At 44.0% G+C, this 12,494-nt stretch overlaps 1 pseudogene; it reads left to right on the top strand.

Moving 5' to 3' along the window:
• LOC102874223 overlaps window positions 1-12,091 on the top strand; it is a 33,194-nt pseudogene extending 21,103 nt beyond the window's left edge.
• The last annotated feature ends 403 nt before the right edge of the window (window positions 12,092-12,494 follow it).

Below are 12,494 nucleotides of genomic sequence, written 5' to 3'. Positions count from 1 at the left end.
AACCTAAAAAAAGAGTGAGTTTGAGGCATTGAACATTGATCAGATGAGTCTGGGCATGATATCAAGGGTATCACCCATGAAGAAAACAAAAAGATCATTAAGAAGACGAGAGAAGATCAAAATGTAGAAGAGTTTTCTGAAAACCACACAAGAACACTGAGAAGCTAAAACAAAAGGGACAAACGCTGAAGAGAAAAACAGAGTATTTCAAGAGGCAGCTGGAAAAGACAAAAGTACTATAACAAAATGTGCAAAGAGCTATTAGAAAATAAAGAGTCAGAAAATAAATAAAAAGAACTCACTTGGCCTATTTCAAGCTGAAAAAATTAAAAAACAAATTCAAACCTTGAGTTGCAATACTGAAGGATGCTATGGGCAAATCTTGAAAAGAGTTACCACAGGATCAAGGAATTCCACTCCTGGGTATATACTCAGAAGAATGGAAGGCAGAACACTGATACTTGTACAGCAATGTTCATGCAGCACTATTCACAACAAAGCAGGAAAATCACCACTCACCAACAAACGGATCTTCAAATGTGGCACAAACATTCAATGGAGTACTGCTCAGTAATAAACAAAGTCCTAGCACATGGATTAACCTTAAAAGCATAAACACTAAGTAAGGTTGGCCAGAAAAACACAAATCTTGTTCAATTCCAACAATCTGAAATACTCAGAACACATCAACGTACATAGATCTTAGTAAGAAGACCAGGTGTCAGAGTGGTCACTGCCTTCAGCTGCTGAAATGTCAGCAGTTCAAAGCCACAAGGCACCCTCTGAGAAAGAGCAGATAGGATGCCTGGTGAGGAGGGGCAGTGGTGGAAACTGTGTGGTGACCGCGTCAGCACTGGCTTGTGCTTGGGAAGTCAGTGGTCGCCAGGAGGGAGGAGGGAGGAGACTTGGGGCTGAGAAGAGAACTCAAGAGTCCGTTAAAGGGAGATGCGAAAGCTGGAAACAAGTCGTGGTGACGATTACAACTAATGTCAGCAGATTTATGTTCTAAGTGCTAAAATGACAACTATTTTGTTACATACACATTTCAATACCATTCTTAAAAAAATACTGGTCAAGAAGACATAACAATCCTATTATGCACTATATGCACTACACAATCCTATATGCACTACACAAGAGATAATAAAAAATATACAAAATGAAAGTAAAAGACTAGATCAATAAATCCAGCATTTTATCAGAGACTTCAAAATGCCTCTCCATGCGATCCCACGACCAGCAGACAAAGCCTGGCAAGATCACCAGAAATGAATAAAAGCGCCCAGCTCGCTGGCTCTACGTGGCCCTCTGCGAACGCCCATGCTTTAACAGCCCACAGGTAACAGAAAGAGGCCAGGCGAGAACTTCTAACGCAAAGCATGTTCTTCAATACTAAAGAAAAAGACCAGGATTCAGTAACAGAGGAATAAAAAATTAAACAACACACTTCTAAATAACCAATGAGTCCTTGGAGGCTAGGATTTTGAAGCTCCATCTCACGTACTTCGGAAACGTGGCCAGGAGACACGATCCTTAGAGAAGGACATCATGCTCGGAAGGATGGTGGGACAGAGCAGGAGAGGGAGACCCCAGAGGAGATGGATTCATACAGTTATTGGGGTGATGGGGGTTGGTGTGTTGGAGTGAGACTTGGCTCAGGACAGGGCAGGGTTCACAGCTGCTGCACATAGGGTCGCTGTGGGTCAAAGGTGACTCAACAGCATACAACAACAACAACATGAGGAGTCTGAGAGGAAGAGAGAAATTGGATAATATTTTAGATTAAATGAAAATGGCAGGTACAGCATATCAAAACCTGTAAGACGCAGATAAAAGATAGCTTAGCAGGAAGGTGACAGCATCAACATGCTGCCCTCAGGGAGACAGAGGACCACGGTGCTCAGTTCTACTGCACACACTGGTCACCATCAGCCGGGATCAGCACAACACTACTAACTAACTACACAACCTTAAACAACTTGAGAAAAAAATCAAAAGAAAACCAATGCATGTGGTAAAGTAAAAGAGGAATTACAATCCTGAAAATAAACAAGAAAAAAGGAGGGAAAGAATCATTGAAACCAAAAGCCAGCTCCTAATTTGGGGATGGGATGGTCCCTAGAAAAGGGAGGACATTGTGCTTGGGAAGCAGGCCAGTGAAAGAGAGGAAGACCCTGAAGAAGACAGACAGGGTGACCCCAATGACAAGTATGGCACAGAGAGGGTGAGAACGGCTCAGATAGGAGCTCAGGGGGTCTTGTTCCATTTCACGCGGGCTGACGTGACTTGGAGCCCACTGGACTGCACCTAACCACAAACTCTTTGAGAAGATTAAGAAGTTAAGAGCGGCTCTCTGCTCCTCGTCGATCCAGATTGCCCTCTCTTCTTGTGCAGCCTCAGCCGCATCCCTGAGACACGATGGTGAAGGTTGGAGCAAACGGATTTGGCCTTATTGGGCGCCTGGTCACCAGGGCTGCTTTTCACTCTAACAAAGTGGATATTGTGGCCATTAATGATCCCTTCATTGACCTCAACTACATGGTCTATATGTTCCAATATGATTCCACCCATGGCAAGTTCAATGGCACTGTCAAGGCTGAGAATGGGAAGCTGGTTATCAATGGGAAAGTTATCACTATCTTCCAGGAGCGAGATCCCGCCAATATCAAGTGGGGTGATGCTGGTGCTGAGTATGTTGTGGAGTCCACTGGTGTCTTCACAACCTTGGAGAAGGCTGGGACTCACTTGAAGGGTGGTGCCAAACAGGTAATAATCTCTGCTCCTTCTGCTGATGCCCCCATGTTTGTGATGGGCATGAACCATGAAAAGTATGACAACTCTCTCAAGATTGTCAGCAATGCCTCCTGCACCACCAACTGCTTGGCTCCCCTGGCCAAGGTCATCCATGACAACTTCGGCATTGTAGAAGGACTCATGACCACAGTCCATGCCATCACTGCCACCCAGAAGACTGTGGATGGCCCCTTTGGAAAGTTGTGGCGTGATGGCCGTGGAGCTGCCCAGAACATCATCCCTGCATCTACTGGCGCTGCCAAGGTCATCCCTGAACTGAATGGGAAACTTACCGGCATGGCTTTCCGTGTCCCCACCCCCAATGTGTCAGTTGTGGACCTGACCTGCCATTTGGAGAAAGCTGCCAAATATGATGACATCAAGAAAGTAGTAAAGCAGGCATCAGAAGGGCCCCTCAAGGGCATTCTGGGATACACTGAAGACCAGGTTGTCTCCTGTGACTTTAATAGTGACACCCACTCTTCCACCTTCGATGCTGGGGCTGGCATTGCCCTGAGCGACCACTCTGTCAAACTCATTTCCTGGTATGACAATGAATTTGGCTACAGCAACTGGGTGGTCGACCTGATGGTTCACATGGCCTCCAAAGAGTAAGATCCCCTTGGACCACCAGCCCCAGCAATAGCACTAGAAGAGAGAGAGACCCTCAGCTGCTGGGGAGTCCTTGCCCCAACTTGATCCTCCCACACACTGAAAATCTCACATCCTTGACACAAGTTTCCATCAAATCCCCCTGAGAAAGGGGAGGGGCTTGGCAAGCCCATCCTGTCATGTACCATCAATAAAGTACACTGTACTCAGCCAAAAAAAAAAAAAAAAAGAAGAAGTCAAGAGCAAGACTGTTGCTGTTGGGTGTTGTTATGGGAGGTGGAACCAACTCATAGCTGACCCACCTGTGGGTTTTCAGAAGTCGTAAATCACACAGAAGACTGCCATCTTTGTCCCAAGGACCAACTGGTGGATTCAAACAATGTGTCTTTGGGTTGGCAGCACGACATTTTATCCACTAGGCCACCAGAGCTTCTTTTAATTTTTTTATACTGATTTTATATTTACAAAGTTCGAATACATTGTCTTTCACACAAGATATTTATCCTTATGGGGCTGAGTTCACTCAGCATTATGCTCTCCAGTCCCTCCCAAGTTAGGTAGTAATTTATAAAATCATTGCTCCTGGTGTGCTGCGTAGTATTCCACTGTGTGAATGTACCACAACTTCTCAATCCATTTGCCTGTGGTTGGACATCTGGGCTATTTCCATGTTCTTGTGATGGTGAATAATGCTGCTATGAAAACTGGTGTACAAGTCTCCATTTAAGTCTCAGTTCTCTTTTTCTTGAAGTATATTCTGAGCAATAAATAGGTATGTTATATGGAATTTCTATGTTCAGCTTTTGAGGAAGCTCCAAACTGCCTTCCAGAGTGGTTGTACCATTTTACAATTCCACCAATAATGCATCCTCTCCAACATTTATTACTTGCTGTCCTGTTAAACTTTGCCACTGCTACTGAGGTGAGATCCACCAGAGCTTCTTAAAGGAAAACTAACAGAAGAGAAAGAGAAAAACAAATTTCCAACAGAAAACATGAGAGCTGAGGCCACATCACTACAACATCCCACAGGCATTAAAAGGGTTAAAAAAAATACTGCAAATAATTTTACGTACGAAAATTCAACAACTTAAATAAAACAGATTAACTCCTTGAAAAATCATGACTTCCTATAATAGAAGGGAAGGGAACAATTCAAACTCATTTTCTGAAACTAGTATTACAATTACAACAAAACCCGACAGGGTCAGTGTAAGAAAACCACTAACAAATATCCCTTAGGAAGACAGACAAGGAGGACCGAGGTCTGTACTCACTTGTCCCTCAGGCAAGCAGTCTGTAGGCCTGGTGTCATATGGCTGGACAGTGCAGAGGGCAGGGGGGTGCGAGAGGGAGGGACAGTGCTGGAGGGTAGGCCACAGGGCCATCCACAGCCTTGGCATTGGCTACATAGCACTGGTCATTTGAGGCGGGGTCAATGACTGTGCAAACACAGGGCGTGCCTGTCCCTGGCTGTAGGCCAGTGATTTCCAGGGCCACCTGGGCTTTCCAAGTGACATCTGGAGCAAGGTGGCATCCTGGGACTGAGCCAGAAAGCTCTAGAAAATGTGAGCCTGAGGCTGAAGTGCAGGTGCAGTCTGCTGGTGGTCCCCAAACCTGGGATTAGTGTTAGCCAGAGCCCCTGGAGCTCTGTGGACGGGGAGCTGCGCTGCCAGTTTATTTGTACATAGTTCAAGTATCCCAGCTGTTTCAGGGAGAAAAATGGATAATCTCCTCCCATGCAATTTACAATCTCTGAAAACCCACTGTAGGATCAGCTACAAGATGGTTCTGACTTGACAGTCCACAACAGACGCCAATGACTGTCACCTGCAAAGGCCAGTCCATTGGCCATCCCCAAATTCAGAATCAGCAGGTTAGTCAGATCTCATCAATCATCATCCTGTCTGAGGCTTGAGCTCAGGAAGAATTCAAGTTTCAGCGCAAGAAAAATAGGAGGCAACGTGTTGTCACGTGCTCTTTTTACTCAATACACAAGTTAAGCAGCACTGAACTTTGCCAGAAAACTCCATCATTACAGCCCATATTCACTGCACGAGGGGGCAATTATACCCCATACAGCTTATTAGGGCAGCCCCATACAATCGGACTCTTGGTACTGTAGGAGTCTCCTCTTCCTAAAGCTGGAGATAAGCTCTTCTTGGAAGATGTTCGGTGTCAGCATTTGGCCCCTGCATGAGGAAAGCCTAGGAGGACCCTGCTGAGAACCATCTTCTTCTCATCTCAGAGCACAGGTCTAATTTGAAATTATGCTACATTAAAGCGCAAGAGAAAGTAATAGCAGAAACTGGTGTAGGCTGGGGGGAAGTGGCGTGTGGAGAGAAAAAAGGTAAGAATCCTCAGCAAAATATCAGCAAACTGAATTGGGCAATTTAAGAGTAATTCAACATGACCAAATGAATGCAAGGCTTGTTCAATATCCAAGAACCAATCAATGGGTCATACATATTAACATTTTCGTTTTCTTTTTTATTTTATTATTTTGTTTGTGTGTGTACTGTCAAATCGGATCTGACCGGTACAGCAGGAGATTGCCCCTCCTTCTCCAGCAGAGCATCTGGTGGATTCGAACCGCGCACCTCTGGGCTTGCAGTACAGCTTCTTGCCATTAGGCCACCAGAGCCCCCCCATATTAACATAACTATATCAAGAAAAAGTATTTTCATGAACTCAACACATATTAATAAACATTCACCACATCACCAGGCTCCCTTTCTATATACTAGAATTAGGCAATTAAGAGCTTTTTAAAATAGCAATAGCTCAAAAACAATGAACTACATATAAATCTGATTAAAACATGTACAGAATTCTCTATGCTCACAGTTGGAAACACTGATGGTGAAAGAAAAGCACATGGAATGGCGGCTGCACCCTAACAATATCAATTCTCCCCCAAAGTGATCTACAGATTTAAAGCAAGTCTAATTAAAAACTCCACACAACTGCTCGCAGATAGATCCGCTGGTTCTAAAATGTATCTGGAAAAGCAAAGGAACAAAAATAGGCAAAATAAATGTTTCTAAACTGACGGTATCACTCGGCAGTTTGACCTGACTTGTTTCCGACCACAGGGACCCTGGGTGAGGGCAGAAAGATGCCGCCTAAGTTTTCACTGACAGCTTTTCAGGAAATAGATGCCAGATCTTTCTCCCACGATACCCGTGAGGGGATGTGAACCACAAACCCTTCCCTGAGCAGCCCAGCACATTACCTGCTTACACTACTTACCCAAGGGCCAAACAACTCCAAGCTCACTGCTATAAAGGGACCGGGAGCGGCCAAGGTCGCCAGAGCTGTCTTGACAGAGCAGCGGGTGGCCTATTGGTAAAACACTGCATTGCCAAATCCTAACACATGAGGTTCAAATCCACCAGTTGATTGAGAAAGATGGCCAATCTCCACCTGTGTGACTTAAAGCCTCTGAAAATCCTTGAGGGATTCCAACTCCACAGCACAGAACAACATCAGTCTCCTAGTTAATGATCAACAGGTGCGTAATCAACATACTACCAGGGTCCCTTTGCATCACCCACAGACTCAATCTTAAAGACTTCCATTGGGGCAGTCTGACACCCCCAAAGGGATGAGTCCAAGACTAACAAAACAGAACAGAATCAATAATTAGATCCACACTAATATAGTTCAATGATTTTGTTACAAAGGTGGAAAGCCAATTTAAAAGGTTATCAACAAAAGAGTTCTGAAGTTCACAGTAAAAACCTGATGCTCACAGTGGCAAAAAAAAGGAAGAGTCATACCTAAACTAGATTCCGCTTGCTTGGCTCTACAATCACCACTCTTGGTACTAGCAGCCAGGAAACAAAAGACAAAGATCCAGGCCATGTTCTTCACAATTGTGTGCTATGCATCAGAGAACTGATCAATGACTAAGAAATATAGTAGGAGAATTGATGCTTCTGAGCTGTGGTGCTGGAGAAGAGTACTGTGGGCTGCTAGGAGAGCAAACAGGTTCACTCTGGAGAGGGTAAAATCAGGTTGCTCCTTGGAGGCGAGAATTTTGAAGCTTCGTCTGACATACTTTGGTCATGTTGCAAGGTGGGATCTAGTCCTTTTAGAGGGACATAATGCTCAGGAAAGTGTAGGGACAGCGCAGGAGAAGACAACTCTGCATGAGATGGATTGACCGGTGACTGGGGAGATGGGGGTAGGTGTGTCAAAAACAATGAGGTTGGCTCAAGATAGAGCAGGGTTCAGAGCTGTTGTACATAGTCACTATGAGCCACAAGTGACTCAATGGCATATAACAGCAGCAACAAACTTCGCCCTCTACCTTTTACAATCTGAAATAGACTGAATATTTAATCAAAATGCATTAATAATAATTGGTGACAAGAATGCAAAAGTTGTAAACAAAGAGGAGGACTGGTAGTTGGAAAATACGACCTAGATCACAAAAATGAAGCTCATTTTATTCACCACAATTATCCTTTTAAAAACCACATACATGGACCTCTCCTGATGGACTGCAGAGCAATCGGACTGACTACACCGGTGGGGAAGTGTTCATGGAGTAGGTCCGAATCAGCAAGTTCATGTGCAAGTTCAAACTGAAGGTAAAGAAAGTAAAAACAAGTCCACGTGAACCAAAACACGACCTTAAGTGTATCGCAACAGAATATATAAACCATCTCAAGAACCAATTTGAGGCACTGAGCATTAATCAGATCAGTCGGGGGCGGGGGGGAACATCAAGGATATCACACATGAAGAAAGTAAAAGGTGCACCACAAGAAGATAAAGGTAAATAACCCAATAGAAAAAGGGGCACAGGGTATGAACAGACACTTCACCAAAGAAGACATTCAGATGGCTAACAAGCACATGAAGAAATGTTCAAAATCCCTAGCTCTAAGAGAGATGCAAATCAAAACAACTCTGAGATATCATCTCACCCCAGTCAGAATAGCAAAATTTAACAGAACAGCAAGCAACAAATGCTGGCGAGGTTGTGGAGAAACTGGAACCCTTATTCACTGTTGGTGGGAGCGTAAAATGGTGCAACCCCTGTGCAAGGCAGTATGGTGCTTTCTCAAAAAGTTGCAAATAAATAAAAAAAAGTTGCAAATAGAGATACCATTTGACCCAGCAATTCCCCTACTGGGAATACTCCAAAGAAACCATAACTGGCATCCAAGGAGATATATGCACACCCATTTTTATCGCAGCTTTGTTCACAAAAGCAAGGAGTTGGAAACAACCCAAGTGCCCATCAACAAACGAATGGCTAGAGAAACTGTGGTATATTCACATAATGGAATACTACACTGCATTGAAAAACAAGGAACTCATGCAATATTATTCAAAATGGGTGACCCTGGAGAACATTATGCTGAGTGAAGTATCTCAATCACAAAAGGACAAATACTGCATGGTGCCACTGTTGTAAAACAGGCCTGACCTCGGGGCTTGGGGGAGACTGAGAAAGATGGGTTCAATAATGTATACTGCATTGAAACAGATGAGGGAGAAAACTATTTAAAAAGAATATGTGATTAGGTATTTTGTCATGACAGGAGTCCAGAGTGAAGACTGCACAGTGGAGTGGACCTGGGGGGAGGGATTGTAAAACAATGAAAGAATTTTTTTTACTTTTCCAAGAGGGTAGTTTACCAGTGGGGAGGGTTGGGAGGGAAGAGAACTGTGACAATGAATGAATGAATGAATGGGGGAAAAAGAAGTAAAAGGTCATCACAAGAAATACTGCACTAGCCTGTAAAGAAGCCAAAACAAAGGGAAGAGATAAAAAACATTTCAAAGGGCCCTTTCTAGAGTGAAATGTGTAATAGCTGCTCTCAGAGCACCAAAAGGGAGGAACACACGCAGCACTGCTCCAGCTAGAAGGACTAGTCAGAGCCTCTGGGTGGAAATCCAGAGGAGCTGTGCAAAAAATCCTGAAGAACCCCAGAAGGAGCCGAAGACGACGGCGGGGATATACAACGTCACGGTTCCACACAGAAGTGGCTGACAGGAACCTATCCGAGGAAGCAGCATGCGAGCACGAGCCAACGATAAGGGCAAGCTCCAGCCACACTTGGTTTTGGCAAAAAAAATGGGCCTCAAGAATTAATGGAATACCAGTTGGCATGTTTCAACAAACAGATGCAGCCCTGGACACGCTCACCAGGTTGAGCCAGGAAATGTAGAAGACATTTGCCTGGTCCACGGACAGGAAGAAATCCCTATTTGCTCCCAATTAAAGAAAAAAAAAGGTGATTAAACAGACTGTAGAAATTCTCAAACAATATATCACTATTTTGGAAGCGGGAGTGGCATCCACTTCCATGATAGCTTGCCTCTGGAAACCCTATGAACCTGGAGAAAGGACAAAAGTTATACAGGTGTTCAGGACTTTTGTTCATAGGGTCGCTATGAGTCGCCTGCGACTTGACCACACTTAACAACACCACCACCACCACCAGCATAGAAAGAGAGAGTAGCTGGCCTAGCAGACAGAAAGCCATGCTCCCAAGCCAAAGGTGGGTGACTCTACTCCACAGCCCTCAGGCCTGCCTTCAATTGTTTTTGGTGAAACATTCTTCTAGGTCATGTAACTCTGGTATGTCCACTTGCTGTACAGAGGGAACTCGTGGTTGCTGTGAAGCCGAACACTGTTACCCATGGTGGGCAGTGTTTGATGAAGCTCCCCGGTTAAAACAAGCTTGAAAGCAGGAGTGGCATCCACTTCCACAATAGCTTACCTCCGGAAACCCTATGAACCTGGAGAGAGGACGAAAGTTATACAGGAGGTGTCCAGAACTTTCCTTCATTGGGTCGCTATGAGTCGCCTCAACGGCACTTAACAACAACATATCACTATTATCACCAGCAAGTAAAATCTTTCTGCAAGTAAGATTTTTCAAAAATGGCTAGAAAAATACATTGGCAGAGAACTGCTAGCAATTCAAGCTGGATTCAGAAGAGGCTGTGGCATGAAAGACACCCCTGTTGATGTGAGATGGTTCTTGGTTGAAAGCAGAGAATATAAAAATGAGGTTTGTTTATTTGTGCAAAGGCATTTGACCACGTGGATGGTAATTATAGTTAACACTGAGAAGAATGAGAATCTTGGAACACTTAATTGTGCTCATTTGAACTCAATACATAGACCAAGAAGCAGTTATCGGAACAGAACAAGTAATACTGTGTTGTTTAGAATCAGGGAAGCTGTGTGCAACAATGAAAGATTTTTTTTTTCCAAAGAGAAAAGTGGAACAGGGGGGTGGGTAAGTAGGAAAATGTTCAACAGTGAATGAATGGAAATCCAAGTTCTCTATAAACTTTCTTTTAAATCTCAATTAAAATTAAAAAATGTTTTTTAAAAAACCAGGAAAGGTGTGTATCAGAGTTAGATTCTTTCTCCATACCTATCCCATCTGTATGCTGAGCAAACCATTTGAGAAGCTGAATTATATGAACACAAATGTGGCATCTGGATCGGGGGAAGACTCGTTAACAACCTTCATCTTACAGATGACACAAGTATGCTTGCAAAAAGTGACGAAGATTTGAAGCACTTGTGGCAGGATATCAAAAACGACACCCTTCAATATAAATCACACCTCAACACTGAAAAAAAAATCCTCACCACTGGACCTATAGGCAACATCATGGTACTTGGAAAAAATACTGACGTTTTCAACAATTTCACTTGAATTCCAATCAAAACCGGCAGCAGCAGCACTAAGGAAAGCCAGATCTGCTGCACTGGGGAAATCTGCTGTCAAAGAGCTCCTGCAAGTACTAACGAGCAAGGATGTCAGCTCACACACGAAGATGTGCTACGTCCAAAGCCATGGGGTTTGAACACTTCGGAATAAAGAAGACTCAGTAAGAATTGATGCTTTTGAAGGATTGTGAGGCCCTGGATCTGTTGAAGGAGAAAGTGAGGGGAAAGGAGCCCTTCCGCATATCACACTGGCTTTCTGGCCGGATTGTGTTCTCTATCAGCGTAATCATGTCTTATTTTTCCATGTGGACCTGTAAGATTTTTCAATCATGTCTCAAAGGTTTTGTGCGTTTTTGGTTGTTTTTTTTTAAAAAAAAGGATAAAGATTTGATGCTTCCGAATCACGGTGATGCTGAAGGACAATTAACTATCCCATGGACTATCAAATTTGTCGTCGAGGGTCTTCCTTTCCAATCCTCCATCTGCGGTGGAACCCCTGCCAAGATTGAGATTTTTGTACAAACCCTCCCGGGGAAGAGCATCACCCTCGAGGCTGAGCCCTCAGATATAATAAAAAACATAAAGGCCAAGATTCAGGATACTGGTTCCAATCAGCAAACACTGATCTTGGCTGGAAAGCAACTGGAAGACAGGCAAACCTTGTCTGACCACAACATCCAAAGAGAGTCCACTCTTCATCTTGTACTGAGACTTCATGGTGGTGCTTAGAAAAGGAAGAAGTCTTGCTCCACTCCCAAGAAGAGTAAGCACACGAGAAAGGAGGTTCAGCTGGCTGTTCTGAAATACGAGGAGGTGGATAAGAATGGCAAATGCAGTCACCTTGGTCAGTTGCGCCCTTCAGAGGACTGTGGTACTGGAGTGTTAAGGGCCAGCCACTTTGACAGACATTACTGTGACAAGCACTGTCTGACCTACTGCTTCAACAAAACCAGAGGACAAGTAATTATGAGTTAATCAAACACAAGAACTAATTTTTTTTTTTTTAAAAAAAGAACAAGTCTGTCTGGGAGGAAGTACACGCAGGGAGCTCCAGAGAGGCAAGGGTGGTTAATCTTTATCTCTCATACTTTGGGCATGTTGTCAGGAGGGAACAGTTCCTGGAAAAAGACCTCAGGCCAGGAAGAGTGGAGGTCAGCAAACTGAGGAACACTCTCCAGGTGAGGGAATGAAAAGGGCTTGAGTGTGCCTGGAGCCTGTGAGGAGGGAGCAGGAGAAAGCAGGGCGTCCACAGGGCCCTTAAGGGTTGTAGTCAACCTGGTGGTGTCTGACAGTAATAATAAGCCTAAACATGATACAATTAATTCAAACCAAATTTTCTATCTAAACGTAAAATGTGAAACTACGAAAACTAGAGAAA

This window comes from Elephantulus edwardii, unplaced genomic scaffold, assembly GCF_000299155.1.
Source record: "Elephantulus edwardii isolate Elephantulus edwardi_28Jun2011 unplaced genomic scaffold, EleEdw1.0 scaffold00129, whole genome shotgun sequence".
In the NCBI taxonomy this organism is placed as follows: domain Eukaryota; kingdom Metazoa; phylum Chordata; class Mammalia; order Macroscelidea; family Macroscelididae; genus Elephantulus; species Elephantulus edwardii.
The sequence above is the reverse complement of the archived record's forward strand: the minus strand, read 5'-3'. Positions and strand labels throughout refer to the sequence as shown.